The following is a 16,227-nucleotide window of genomic DNA, read 5'->3' as shown; positions in this document are numbered from 1 at the left end:
CATAAGTAGACTAGATGGGAGCTTGCACATTTCCATATAGGAAAAACATATGTCTCCAATTGATTTCAATCACGTGGTTGTACAGATCAATGTAAAAAAATAGTTGTCTTTCTCAAAAAAAAAAAAAAAAAAATCCAACCATATGCTTAATTTTAATTGAGAAACTTAATCTACAACACTAAAACTATTACAAATTTACTTCATAAATTTTACAAATTGATATGACACCTAAAAAATTGTACATAAGTTTTGAAAAATGTTAGAGCTATCACAAATTTTACTATGTATGAGGTTTACAAACTAACGTGACAATATAACATGATAAATAATATTTTAAATTATTTTTTTGTGATTAATAACAAATCAATGTTGGTAGATTTCAAATAACATAATATATAAAATTTTAAATTATTTTTTGTGATTAATAAAAAAATAAAATTATAAAGTTTATTAATTAAAAAAATGTTAAGTTTATGTAATAAAATTTATAATATCTTTAATATCATAAAGTCTAATATTGTATTGACTACAAGTATATAATCGAGTACTGGTGTATTCTTAACACGCGCTCCTTTTGATCATGTTGAATTGATTATCAATAATTGGCTTTTCGAGTTTTACATTTCTGCATCAAATGTAAGGTTGCAAACAGTGCTTGAGTGATTGTAGGAAATATATTAGGCTTTTTCCGACAGACAGTTCCATCCCTGCGTTCGGTACATTTCCAGAAATACCATATGATTTTGTTCCAAATGATTCAAATTTCTATATAAGTGGCTGGTTAATTGACCCACCTTGACTCAGCCACTATAATTCCTAATTCCAATTCTACTGAAATTTTAGTCCATATATATATATATATATATACTAGTAGGTTTCAATTAGCTTAATTAGTAAAGATTTTAATAATTAAATAAAATATTTGAGATTCAATTCTAGTTTACACCAAAAACTGATTAATGTGTTTTGATATGATGATAAAAAATATAATCATTAAAAACGGACGCGTAAAAACTTTATAAATATATATACACACTTCACCTTTTTTCTTGATAGTACACACACTTCACCTTGAGTAGCTTGAGATTGCCTTTTGAAATTAGGTATATATATATATATATATATATAAATAAACAATGAATGGTGGTGAACATGTCATGAACACAATCTTGCAATTTATACGTGTAATTCCATTAATGAAAATTCAGAAAGTACACCATCACTATTTTTAAGCTTAAAACATAATTGTTAGAGTTTTAAATTGGTTTATCAATCAATTATTATTTGTCCTGGATTCAAATAATATTGCTATAAGGTTCAATTATCCAATTGTCTCTTCCCGCCACCCCCACTGAACAAAGATAAATTAAATTACTATGGAACAGTTTTTTATGCTTATTAAGGTTTAAGATATTGTTTTGTACACATGGACTTGACGCGAATAATGTTGACAACGACGTGCATGGATCCTCTCCCCATTTGGGGGGGTGGGGAGAAAACCAAACCAACTTTTAATGTGCTTACAAATTAATGATTTAGTTGTGATTCGTGATTTCATAACAAACATTAATAGTTGTAGCAATTGAAAACTTCAAGAACAGATCATGTATTGGATGAACATGTAGTCCAAGGTGGTAATTTACCTTGTTAGCAATGTGGATTGTTTTATTATATCATTTATGTTGTCTTTTGAAAAATCCAAAAAAGAGGTTTTTGTTTATGAATAAAAATCACAAGGGGCTGATTATTTTGAAGCCATAGTAAACTCCTACTCACCAAAGAAAATCAATATTTTAAGGAGTCTAGACAGGTCCAATTTTGCAATCCAAATGGGAGATCCACATTCCACAAGCAATAATCCTTTAGTTGAACAAATGTTGTGCCATCACCCCTGCAATTGAAATTTAGTACCTATCTCACACAAATAATTTTAGAGTTGGATATAAATTGGAGTCATTTTTTAATAAATTGGACTTGACTCATGAAAAATAACTTGTTCTTATTAGTTTATTTAACAAACAAGTCAAATATGAACCCATCTTAGACTCGACTATTGAACAAGTTAGGCTCTAACATAATAATGTCTTTGTGAATAAGCTTGTGAGTAGGAAACTCAATTTTAGTACATATACCATTATGTGTTCATATGTATAAATGTAAAAAAACATACTTACTTGGAATTGATATTAAATTGTGTAAGTTTGTTGTAAGGACCTGATTTGAGTCCTTGACCCAAAAAATGGATGGACTTAGGGCCAAAAAGCTCAAAACAATAAATTTGTAGAGAGTAAGTTAGAAAACTGGGTTTTAGTGAATCAGACAACAAATAAAGTAAATCTTGATGATGAGAGAATGAAGATAAACAAGTTTAAACTAAAGAAAATCATTCTCGTCACAGTCTGAGAAGATCAGTTCTTATATATTGATCCTCCAGTTTGATTACAAGTTCTGTTATTGATTGCTATAGTGTTTTTCTCTCTCTAATTCTCCCCCCCCCCCTTCATGGAAGGTCTCTTCCATTATATAATTCTTTTTGGACGATCTTGGCCCTCCACTTGTTGATCATCCAAGCCTTTACTTGAGAGCTTGTCCTATCGAACACCCTTTAAGGCCCTCTATGTGTTGGGACAGCCAATGCAACACTGTTCCAGAGTCTTCTCCACATTAATGCAATCAGAAAAATAGTTGCAGAGCATTTAATGCAGTGGTAACAACTTTCCTTTAAGATATTTCTTGGCCTCCCTCTGTCTTGTTCATTCTGAATACTTATCCACATTAGTGGAGTCATCCGAGCCGTTGCTCCTGGTGTTAGACCACACATTCTGACCTCGGCTTTGCCTTGCCAAGGAAGTACTCCTCCTTAGATAGCCTTCTCGGATGGTTATGATCAGACCTCACCTCTTTACTCACCGACGCAGGTTCTTAGGAAGGGGTTTACCCATCCTCAGACTATTCATGTCCTCGGATTGGGTCCCTGGCCTAATATATATGTAGATATGCATTCCTAGGCCTATCACCCCTACATTTGTAACTAAGATTATATGATATAAAATTATTAGTTTAATTTATTGATAAAATAGATATTCAAGTTCTCAATGAAAATTATAATTTAATTTTTAACAATACAAGGTTTGTGAATTTATTAATCCTTATAAGTTTATAAACGAAAAATCATTCTATATGATTAATTGAAATAATTTAATTTCAAATATCATTTATTTATTAATTATTAGTATAGATTTGCCAAGGGGTAAAAAAAAATTAGTTTTGATGTTTACAATATATGAAGAAAAAAAGCTAATCATGTAGTTTGTAAACAAAATCAAGTTTTTTTTTGACAAAAAATGAATCAAGTTGGAACATATAATATAGTCTTGATAAACTCGAGTTCAACAAGTGTTTGAAATAAAAATGTGAGCAAGTAAATTAAAGATGAGTAGTGGAACCACACAAGGCAGAGGCTAGTAGATGTCTACCCCGTATTCCCCTGGTGGTCTCCCGTACTGATCCATCCTTTAATTGACAATGCTAGTCTAGGATCAGAATTCCAATGAGTTTGATGACCAATCCAAGCATATTTCCTCAAAAGGAAAGCTATATGAGACACTGACAAACCTATTTCACATCGATGTTTATTATGATTTACCCATATCAATTGCATTTAATCAGGCTGCCCACAGCTTAGCAAAATGGAGTTTATCTTGTAATTTTTTTGGCTCTTTTGGCAGTGGGTTTTGCCCGGACTGTCTCTCTTCTGTTGTTGTGAGAGAGTCCAGTAGGGAGTTGTAATTTGTTTCTCCTTCTTTAATAAAGTGTTTGGTTCATCAAAAAAAAAATGTGATTGAAAATTAACTATGGCTTGAGACATGCTATAGTAAAAAACAGGGGCGGCCCAACATAATTTGGGGCCTAAGGCGAAAAATTTATGTGGGACCTTTAATATGTAAATATTAATTAAACAAAATTATTTAATACTAATTAAATTAAGGTTAATTTGATACATTAAATACATAAATAATACCAACTAGACTAATGTTAATTTCGTATAGAGAATTGAATATCATATTTAAATTATAAATATTAATAAAAAGAAATAAAAATATATTGTGATTGAAAAAGATACTTTATTTTGGATATAAGACGATGCATAGTTAAATAAAGTTGTAATCTAATTTTTAATTTTATATTTTGATTTTAAGAGAGAGAGAGAGAGATAGATATTATTAGGTGTATGGTTTTGTAGGATATTAGTTTACAAAAATTAAAGTCTCAAACTATTAGGGAAGATTAATCTATAATTGATGATTTAACACATTTGCAACATCTTTTTGAAATATTTTAGGATTTCAATTGAGTTAAGGTTCTATTAGTCTCGCACTTTGAGAGTCTTAATAGAAATGAAAAAGAAAAATGCGCTAATTAAAAGTACTATAAAATGTTCAAAATATAATGTGATATTGTTTCTCATTGATGAGCTTCATCAATTTAACTAATGAATGTTTATATCACATTTTTTGTGATTAATAACATGGCAATTTGTAAGCTAATAGTAAAGTTTGTACATCACTAATAAAAAAAATGTACAACCTATAAAAAATATATATAATTTTATAAAAATTTGGACTTTTAACTATGAAAAATGGGGCCTTTTTTCCCAATGAAATATTTATTTTTTAGTGGGGCCTTAGGCCTAGGCCTAACTTGCCTAGGCCTTGAGCCGGCCCTGGTAAAAAACATCCCATCAATATACTAAAGAAGCTCACTTCTGAGTGTCTAAAAAGCTTGATTTAAGGGCAAGATTTACGTTAAATTTGACAATTTATCCCCTCTATTAAAGCCAGACTCATCCACTGGAACAAGTTAAATTATATCGTATGCTAACGAGGTTGTAACAGCACGTAGATGATGGTAAGATGGTCTTATCTAGATGATGTTCGTACTAAATATTATAAATTGATCACTTGATATAAAAATTAAAAAAAATTATTTTGTACACGAATGTAAAATTAGACAATAATTAAAAACTAATTTGAATTCAAATATAGATTTTTTAATCAAAACTAAAACTTCATTTAGAATGAATCAATTTAGGTTCTAATTATACTTAGACTTTATTACAATGTATATGATGTGATTGGGACTTTGGGAAAGCATATTAACATATCAATAATTTAGATACGATATAATTTCAATCTATAACGTTTGTTCCATGATTGTGGTATGCCTTTGTATTAGAACTAATTTCACTCTCTCTTGTATGTGTGTATTTGTTTCTTAAAAAAAAAAAATATATATATATATATATATAATGTTTGCTTTATGATTATTACTCTTTATAATTAGACTAAGATACTAATCAATTTTTAGTATAAGTGGGGATTAAATCTAGGGATGGAGCTAGAACTTTGAGTTAGGGGAACAATTTTACTGTTGGCTGTGTATGGCAGTTTCAACCTCTAATTCTGCTACTTAGCTGCTAAGATTTTTTTTTTTTTTGTGGGTAAGAGCAAAATTATTTTTGTTTAGAGTTTTTTAAAGGGAAGGGTTATTTATTTTGGATAAAATTAGTTAATTGAGCTTAATTTTATTTTTAGTTTTACTGGAAATTTTTGTTGTTAAGCTATTTTATTTTTTGGGCTTGTATATTTTGTTTTAGATTTTAGATCAATAAATTTTTTATGGTTACTAAAATGAGAAAAATGCTAGAACTACAAGTTTTTTTTTTTACTATAAATTATTAATGTGATAAGTGGTTACTTGTAAGTAAAAAAATTATATGAGTGTTGTACCCATATTCAAATCAATAAAAATTTGCTACCAAAACAATTTGTAAAAATGTTATGAAAAAGTTTGCGAGTATAGCATTATTCTTAAAAGAATCAATGGAACTATTAAAGGGAAATAAAATGTAATTTTCAAACCAGAATTACTAAAATTAATACACATATATATAATAATATTAAAAAAAAAAAAAAAAAAAATCTAGGGGCCATTGCCCCCTAGTCCAAGGGCGGCTCCGTCCCTGACTAAATCTCATATATTTTATTAGAGGGTTAGACCTCGTGTTGGCTTACTCAAAAAAAATCCAAGACTAAATATATTTCCGGAAGCTGAAATTGTGGTCTCGGTCCCAGGGAGTACTAGAAACAAAAGAGTCACGTCTATGAGTCAAAATCGAATTTGGGATCATGCATCTAACATGCTGATTCATAGTTTAATTAGAGAAAGGAGAAATTGATTAAACATAGCTTTCCTCAACCTTTTGACCAATCCTCATAAGAATTTCATTTAGACTATTTTGTCACGTACAAAGATGATGATCATCTATCTCGCACAGTGTCAAGTGTCAAATCTCGGAAGTAATTCAGGGAAAAATCAACTATCTCTGAGAGTAGAGACTAGAGATCAAGTTTGGAACTTAGAATAATTATATCCTTTTCATAATGGGTGTCTCTCAGGGTTGAAGCCTTCAAAATTCAAATATCTTTGTCTTCCATTCAAAATTTCACCTCTGGTTAATTGAAAAGGAGGGACCCCTTCGGGGGTGGGTAAATGAACAGCATATATAAAACACTTATAAAATCCTATATATAAGTGGATAAAACATTTATAAAATCCTATATATTATTAACCTCGTTACACGCGTGTGATGAGCAGGTTTTTTTTTGGGTCTAATGTTATAATTTTTTTTTTTTTTTTTTTTTAAATTTTGAATAAGTTTTTATTTCGAAAACATGGATTAGTAGGAAAATATTTTATTTTGTAGGCATTTTAAGTGGAGTTGGAGATGTTTATCTCACATTGGTTGTGTGTATCTAACGTTCGCTATTTATAACCTCAGTTTACAACTACAAAAGTTTAGTAGGAAAATATTTTATTTTGTAGTCATTTTAAGTGAAGTTGGAGATGTTTATCTCACATTGGTTGTATGTGTCTAATGTGCACTGTTTATAACCTCATTCTACAACTATAAAAGTTAAGTCATTTTGTAGTTGTACTCTAATTATGTAATGTATTATAAAAACCTGATTTAAAACACTATTATTATTTCGTGTACGTTCTAATAAATATTACTGTTTACTAAAAAAAAAGTAGAGTTGGAGATATATTTTTACTGCATTGTCCTCAAGTTTTTTCTTTATTAAACTTAAAATTTAGGGGTATTTCTAAACCATATAAAAGTCCAATCTAAAGAGGAAAATTCGGTTATAAATAATATAAATATCATGTGTCGGTAATTATTATTACTATTTTTGCAAGCAGCCCAAAAGCCAAAATTGGCAAATGCTATGGTATTTAATTAAAAATTGCTGATCAATGTTTTTATTTGCCTCACAACTTTCTCGAATTAAGAAACAGAACAGTGAAACACTATATATTAATCTCATGCCATTGGACTTGTTTATTTGACAAGATTTGAAAAATTTATCCGCTTGCATTGTTTAGATCTCTTCATTGGGCATATGAAGCTATATATCATCATCATTATTATTATTATTTCTATTAGAATTTGGATTCCAAGCTTTTTAATTTCAACCATAAAGTACTCATATCATTTAGCCTTTAGAGTGTGTTGTGAAGACACGTAAATCATCACAAACACGTTTCCATCACAGCCATACACGTTTCTAGTACAACATCATTAGGTTGGGCCAACCTAAAACCTCCTGTGTGTGTTGAGCGCGTTGACCATGTTCACTTTATTTTCAAAAGAAAAAAAGTTGTCGATAGGCCTTTATGTTCATGAATGTTTATGTCCGGATTCCGGAATAGAAATTTTGTTTTTAATCTTCACCCAAGCAATTAAACCATGAAACCCTCTGATAAAATTTATAAAAAAATAATAAAAAAACCATGAAAAGCTCGAAAAGTCCCATTTGCTCAAAACCAATTTAGTCCCATCTCTCGCAACTTTGTATCGGGTTGTTTCGGCATCAGAGCTGGCCCTAGGCCTAGGCCACTTAGACCATTGCCTAGAGCCCTTTACTAGAGAAAAATTTTCAAAATTCGGAGTAAAAATTAATATATTTTTTTAAGAATTTTTTTTTTTTTTGGAAATTTAAGAAAAAAATAGTTTTACATTTTTTTTTTTTACTTTTAAGTAGTTTCAAATAATTGAGTAATACTAAAGATAATATAATTTTAAATACATGAGTCTTAAAAATATATGTGTTAGTAACCACAAAAAATCATTCAAATAAGAAAATGCTAAAAAAGTAAGTTTTAGTTCAAAACTTTTACAAATTGATGTGACAATTAAAATGATTTGTTTACGTCAACAACCTATTAAATGCACTTTTGAATTACTTTTTGTAATTGGTGATATATCTTTGTAAGCCTTATGTTGTAAAATTTATCATATTCCAACATTATTTATTCAAATACATGTTTATTATCTTCTTGAAGTATCACTTATAATCACATCATTCTTACATCGTTTGTAAGTGTTTTTGTAGTAAAATTTGTTATACCTTTAGCATTTAAAAAAAAAAAGCATATTACAAAATAAAAAGAATGAATTTTTGTTATAAAAAATTATAATATTAAATACTAGTTAAATATTCCTTAAGTGATGACAAAAAGGTCCCATTTAAATATATCGCTTTAGGCTTTCGAATTTGTTTGGTCACCACTGTTTGGCATTTGGCCCAAACTAGCTCATTGGTATAAAATGTGGGCATAAATAGTGGTATGCCATGTTGTGCACTGGTGGTATCATTGGGCTTACCCAACCTATACCTTGGAGTGTAAGATAATGATTACACACACGAGTCCTGAACTTTTTTTTTTTTTTCATTTGAAATGAAAAAAAAAAAAAAGAAACATACATATATGTATGAGGGTAAGTGATAACTCTGCATATTGAATAGTACTCATTTTGTACAACTTTTTATATTTTTAGTTTTTGGAAAATAGAATATATTTGTAAATCTAAAAAAAGGATAAAAAGAAGAAGTATGTATTCAAAACAAGATATCAACTTGTAACCAATCTTGAACTTAGTGTATTGTCAATTGTGTAGCATTGAACAAACGTGATAGTAGGCGTAAAGTCTATATCTAGTCAACAAAAAATGAACGTGAGATTGTAGTAGTATTAATATTCAGAACTGTAAGCAGAGATATAGTTGAAGGGTCGGGGTCATAGATTGCCTGTGATCATTTGTCGTAAGTTGATGCCCACGTTCTTCGCATGAGAACAAATTCAACTAATGCATGCGATGATGTGACTCCAAAAGTTTGATGGGCTGTGTTCCTAATTTCAATTACAAGCAGCTGTCCATGATGGGGTTGAAACATTACTTAATTTTTCTCAGTCTATATTATGATTGATAGTTTTGTGTCACGTTAATGTACTAGCTGGTTTGCCCGAGAGGTTAAGGGGGAAGACTTAAGATCTTCTGCACATAAGTGCGCATGGGTTCGAACCCCATAGCCAGCACTTTTGCACAAAAAACATTTATATTGTTTCCTAAGTTTTGGGTATTTTTCAGGCAGATCCATTTTAACAAAATGGTCTAAATCTAGTGTCAATATCATATCATTGCTCCTTGGGTTTTGCCGAATAAAGGAGCCCAACTAGACAACAGCTACGATTGCCAGATGTTTTTTGCTCATATCAGCAAAGCTGATTATTACCCTACAGTATAGCTTTGAAGTATTTGTTCCATAAAGGTTTTTTTTTGGGGTCCTCCACTCGTGTCGTGACTAGTGATATGAATCAAATCCTTAAGGACCTTAAACCCACTTTAAACATAATTTTAAGTTTAGAAATTAAACAATCGAAAATATTTAGCAATTGTAATTTAGTATTTAATGATTTTGTGGGTGTAATTCTATGTATTTAAATTATATTATAACAGAGTAATCCTCTAATTAGATCTTCTTAGAAAAATATTTTATTCAAATGTTATGCCAATGCAATATTGATTCAAACACAAATGTCTTCCACTTTGGATGGAAGACAGATTGAAGATCTTTGTAATGGAATTGCAATTAACAAAATGGTCCATTTATATTGTTTTCTAAGTTTTGGGCCATTTTAACAAAATGGTCCAAATCCAGTGTCAATATCATTGCTAGTTGGGTTCTGCCCAATAAAGAAGAACTACGATTGCCAGATGTTTTTTACTCATATCAGCGAGATGATTTTTTTTTTTTTTTTTTTGATGATGAAATGAGCAAGATGATTATTAGCCTACCGTAAAGTTTGAAGTATATAACATGAGGCATTTGATGCATAAAGATTTTCATTTTTTGGTCCACCACTTGCGTCGTGATCTGAATCAATTCCTTAATCCACTGTAAACACAAAATCTCAAGTTTGGAAATCAAATAATTGAAAATGTTTAACACATGTAATTTTGTATTAATAAATTTGTGAATACAATTTTCTGTAACTAAATTATATTACAACGGAATAATCCTCTAATTTGATTTCCTTGGAATATTTTTTGATTCAAATGTTTTGCCAATGTAACATGGATTCAAACACAAATGTCCCCCACTTTGGTTGGAAGATGGATTGAAGATCTTTGCCACGAAATTGAAAATAATCTCTAGCTATGCGCTTAATAGAGACTTCTCATTCTTCATGTTCTTTGTGTGTTTTTAGAATATTCTTGATCTTTGTAGATTTTTTGTGAAAAATCTTCAGGGATTCTCTAAATCCGATGAAAATTCGATGGATCAAAGTTTTTGAAGTTTTTGGAGGCTTTAAAGATTAATTCCAATAGAATTTTGAGACTTAGAAGGACGATTTGAATGAATGTTCTTAATATTCAAAGATTTGTGGCGGATGTTTTTAAAGTTCTTCGGAGACTTTAGAACTTGATTTCGATAGAGTTTTGAGACTTTTGAATGTGTTTCCATAAGACTGAGGAAGACCTCTATCTATAAAAATTTCGAGGAGGTTTGAAGACACATGCAAATTTAAATGAATGGACTTTCTGTTTTGTTCTCCAAGATACACATGATATTATTTAAATAGCCAAAACGTTTTAATTTAAAATAACACATGACAACATTCAATTAGACTATTTATATTATTTTAAATTAAAAATCAACACATATTGACATGTGATTGGAGGATTATTCTGTAATTTTTATTCAATGGCACGTGGAAATTTTTCTTTGATCTTTGAATAATTGGTCATTTTGATCGTACTATAAATTTGATGAAATGACGTGGCAACTTGTGAGTAGTTTGAAATTTTAACTTAGAGTAATCACATTAGTTCGTGCGAATTTTCCGTCTATTTTGCAAGAAAAAACCTACTTTTTATATTTTACACATCCACTTTTACAATACACCAACATCAGTTTATCTATTCTACACATTTATTCAATAAAATATCCATTCATTTTACATTTTTTATTATTTCCTTCCCTCTCGACGTGAATCGACGCAGAACAAAATCACCCACACTTAGCCATAGATTGCTCTCGTCCGATCAATTCTCTATCACCGTCTCCGTCCGATCAATTCTCTATCACCGTCTTCATCCGATCAATTATCTGTCACCCACATTGGTGTTCCCAACTCACTCGCCACCCAAACTCGCCAATCGGACTCAGTTCGTGGCGCATAAGATCTCCGCTGAGCTATCGTCATCTTCGTCTTCGAAGCCTGAGATTTTGAAGAAGAAGGAGAAGCTGATCGGCTTTGTAGAGTTGAGATGAGAGAAAGAGAGAGCTGTGATGAAATGAGAAAGAGAGAGTTGAGATGAGAGTCGGATGTAGGAGAGAGAAGAAATTATTAAAATAGTAAATACATGAGCTATAGTGACCATGCATATATGCACGGTTACTGTAGCATTTGTATATTTATGCACAACTTTACACCCACTTATGTGGGTGTTTTTTTTGCCAAAATGTGTAAAATGAAGGAGTTTTTGTATTATAGAAGAGTATCCACCAACTTATGTGATCATCGTCACTTTTGCATTTGGAAATTTTCCATTGCTCTTTGAACAATGATGTTGACTCAATGTACAAGCTGGTTTGCCCGAGAGGTTAAGGGGGAAGACTTAAGATCTTCTGCACATAAGTGCGCATGGGTTCGAACCCCATAGCCAGCACTTTTGCACAAAAAACATTTATATTGTTTCCTAAGTTTTGGGTATTTTTCAGGCAGATCCATTTTAACAAAATGGTCCAAATCCAGTGTCAATATCATATCATTGCTCCTTGGGTTCTGCCGAATAAAGGAGCCCAACTAGACAACAGCTACGATTGCCAGATGTTTTTTGCTCATATCAGCAAAGCTGATTATTACCCTACAGTATAGTTTGAAGTATTTGTTCCATGAAGGTTTTTTTTGGATTCCTCCACTCGTGTCGTGACTAGTGATATGAATCAAATCCTTAAGGACTTTAACCTCACTTTAAACATAATTTTAAGTTTAGAAATTAAACAATCGAAAATATTTAGCAATTGTAATTTAGTATTTAATGATTTTGTGGGTGTAATTCTCTGTATTTAAATTATATTATAATAGAGTAATCCTCTAATTCGATCTTCTTAGAAAAATATTTTATTCAAATGTTATGCCAATGCAATATTGATTCAAACACAAATGTCTTCCACTTTGGATGGAAGACAGATTGAAGATCTTTGTAATGGAATTGCAATTAACAAAATGGTCCACTTATATTGTTTTCTAAGTTTTGGGCCATTTTAACAAATTGGTCCAAATCCAGTGTCAATATCATTGCTAGTTGGGTTCTGCCCAATAAAGAAGAACTACGATTGCCAGATGTTTTTTACTCATATCAGCAAGATTTTTTTTTTTTTTTTTTTTGATGATGAAATGAGCAAGATGATTATTAGCCTACCGTAAAGTTTGAAGTATATAATATGAGGCATTTGATGCATAAAGATTTTCATTTTTTGGTCCGCCACTTGCGTCGTGATATGAATCAATTCCTTAATCCAATGTAAACACAAAATCTCAAGTTTGAAAATCAAATAATTGAAAATGTTTAACACATGTAATTTTGTATTAATGAATTTGTGAATACAATTTTCTGTAATTAAATTATATTACAACGGAATAATCCTCTAATTTGATTTCCTTGGAAAATTTTTTGATTCAAATGTTTTGCCAATGTAATATGGATTCGAACACAAATGTCCCCCACTTTGGTTGGAAGATGGATTGAAGATCTTTGCCACGAAATTGAAAATAATCTCTAGCTATGCGCTTAATAGAGACTTCTCATTCTTCATGTTCTTTGTGTGTTTTTAGAATATTCCTGATCTTTGTAGATTTTTTGTGAAAATTCTTCAGGGATTTAGAGCTTGAATCCGATGAAAATTCAATGGATCAAAGTTTTTGAAGGCTTTAAAGATTAATTCCAATAGAATTTTGAGACTTAGAAGGATGATTTGAATGAATGTTCTTCATATTGAAAGATTTGTGGTGGATGTTTTTAACGTTCTTAGGAGACTTTAGAACTTGATTTCGATAGAGTTTTGAGACTTTTGAATATGTTTCCATAAGATTGAGGAAGACCTCTATCTATAAAAGTTTCAAGGAGGATTGAAGACACATGTAAATGTAGATGAATGGACTTTATGTTTTGTTCTTCCAGACAAGGTTTTTAGACCCGGACTATTCATTGAACCGTAAAAGTGAGAGGTTCAAGGTTTTTGAGGTCAAACCAGAGTCGAACCGTGATGACGTCATAATTAATTTAATAATTAATTAAAGCCTAAATATAGATATTAAATTTATAAAACAAGCAAAATTGACAATATATCTATATATGTGAGGAAAATTTAATGATTTTCAAGCATATATTTAATAATTAAATAAGAAAGTTAATAAAATAAAATAATAACCATAAAAACATTAAAATTTATGATTAATTTTTGAAGTAAAGTTGAATATCTTTGAAGAATTTTAATTATAATTTTTTTTTAATTCCTTGTAAGAGATGGATAATTTAATTAAGTAGAATAAAATTGTATAAAAAAAAAAATTGCTAAGGGGTTGGACCGCACGGTTCTCACCGGTTCGTGTGGTCCAACCCCGGTTTTAGCGGTTTACGGAATTAATAAAAAATCCGGTTCTTTATGCTTAAAAAATTGGTTTTCATTCCGGTTTTCGGTTTTCACGGTTCGACCTCCCGATCCGGTTCGGTTTTGAAAACTATGCTTCCAGAGACACATGATATTATTTAAATAGCCAAAGTGTTTTAATTTAAAATAACACATGACGAATGTACATTCAATTAAACTATTTATATTATTTTAAATTAAAATATCAATGCATGATGACATGTGATTGGATTTTAGTTATTTTTTGTAATTTTTATTTAGTGGCACGTGAAAATTTTTCTTTAATCTTTGAATAATTGGTCATTTTGAATGTACTATAAATTTGATGAAATGACATGGCAACTTGTGAGTGGATAGAAATTTTAACTAACCACTCACTTTTGCATTTGGAAATTTTCTATTGCTTTCTGAATAATGATGTGACTCAATGTACAAGCTGGTTTGCCCGAGAGGTTAAGGGGGAAGACTTAAGATCTTCTGCACATAAGTGCGCATGGGTTCGAACCCCATAGCCAGCACTTTTGCAGAAAACGTTTATATTGTTTTCTAAGTTTTGGGTAATTGCCAGGCAGACCCATATTAAGAAACAATGGTCCAAACCCAGTGTTAAATTAATATCATTGCTCTCGTTGGGTTGTGCGTAATAAATGAGCCCAACTAGAGAAGTTGGAAAATTTCTCAAGTTTCATTGGAAGAACTACGATTGCCAGATGTTTTGTACATTTTTTTTTTTTTTTGATAATAGATGTTTTCTACTCACATCTGAGCTAATCAAGATTATTATTAACCCCACCACACCTTTGCAAAAGCATCTATGATAGTTGATGGGTTAGAACTCCTTTTGTTTCGGTTGAGGACAGGAGTCGAAAGCAACATTTTTTTGGTTCATTGCGGACATATTGGGTTTTACGAGCTGTACAACTGATGGTAACATTTGCAATTTCCTATAAACCCCTTTCCTTTTCATGATATATGGAAGATTGAAGTGTCTTTATTTGATAACAAGAGATTTATGAATTGAGCCCCTCAATACTCATAAAACCCCCACTGGCTAAAATTGTATTGTGCAACAAGTGTATATAGTTGACAATTTGTTTGTGTTTGTCATGTTATGGACCTATGGTAAGAGTACTTGAATACATATAATCCAACCCTAACGTAATCCATTTAATAATTGTGTCAAAATCCCTCAATGTAATCCATTTAATAATTGTGTCAAAATCCCTCAATCCCGACACAACCCATTTATTAAGCAAATATAACTCATTTCAACCTATTTAATATATAATCTAAGAAAAATAAAGCAAAAAAAAAAAAAAGTGTTTATTTTTTCTTTGTTTTTTGTAAAAGGGTAAAAGAACATTAGTTTCAATGAAGAATTTACCAATATAACCATTAAAATTCTTTTACTTTTTTTTGATAGGTAATTAAAATTCTTTTACTTACTCTATTATAAATATAATAGAGCATTAAAATTCTTTTACTTACTCTATTATATTTATAATTTATATTTATATTAGATAAAAATGACAATTTTCATATGAATTAGGGTCATTTCCAGACTCCGGTTGATTGTGGGTTAAGTAGGTTAACAGATAATTGACTAATTTATTAATCATGTTAAAGTATGTTGATCCGCTTTGTCATAAATCCATGTATACTAAACACTAACCCACAAAAAACTGTCGTATTCGCAAATTATGACATACATTACCACCCTTATTTATTTACAATACTCTTTTAATATGTTACGTTACAGTCACAGACGTAAATCCACATGCTCGTGACTTATTATATAAGGAACAAAATTTTCATCTGAGTCGATTTGAATGAATCTTTTCCAACTCATTACGTAGCCTCTTATAAAACTATCTGCACATATTATTTAAGTAAGTCACATAACTCATCAATAATTCATTAAGTCATGTGACTAAAAGAATATGTGAATGGTTTTATTACTTTTATCACAATCGACACATAGTAAGTTATATGAATTTTCCTCCAAAATTGGTTGAGATGCCACACTCACTATCCGAACCTTGACTTAATTATCAAAAGATTCAAAACCACCAAAAAATAAAAGGGGGCTGTTGAAGGCCCAAAAGCCCATGAAAACGCTTTTCTTGTAGACGTAAAGTCAACCCAAACAAATGCTAGCCCATTT

The 16,227-nt window shown here is 30.5% G+C and overlaps 3 non-coding genes across 3 annotated transcripts; all 3 read left to right on the top strand.

The window, feature by feature from the left end:
• The first annotated feature begins 9,358 nt into the window (after positions 1-9,358).
• On the top strand, positions 9,359-9,441 carry TRNAL-UAA (transfer RNA leucine (anticodon UAA)). Its single transcript has one exon. It is a non-coding gene; the product is annotated as a tRNA-Leu (tRNA).
• A 2,555-nt stretch (positions 9,442-11,996) lies between these two features.
• TRNAL-UAA (transfer RNA leucine (anticodon UAA)) lies at positions 11,997-12,079 on the top strand. The gene has a single exon. It is a non-coding gene; the product is annotated as a tRNA-Leu (tRNA).
• A 2,419-nt stretch (positions 12,080-14,498) lies between these two features.
• On the top strand, positions 14,499-14,581 carry TRNAL-UAA (transfer RNA leucine (anticodon UAA)). Its single transcript has one exon. It is a non-coding gene; the product is annotated as a tRNA-Leu (tRNA).
• The last annotated feature ends 1,646 nt before the right edge of the window (positions 14,582-16,227 follow it).

Source organism: Quercus robur, chromosome 3 (genome assembly GCF_932294415.1).
Source record: "Quercus robur chromosome 3, dhQueRobu3.1, whole genome shotgun sequence".
Lineage (NCBI taxonomy): Eukaryota > Viridiplantae > Streptophyta > Magnoliopsida > Fagales > Fagaceae > Quercus > Quercus robur.
The sequence above is the reverse complement of the archived record's forward strand: the minus strand, read 5'-3'. Positions and strand labels throughout refer to the sequence as shown.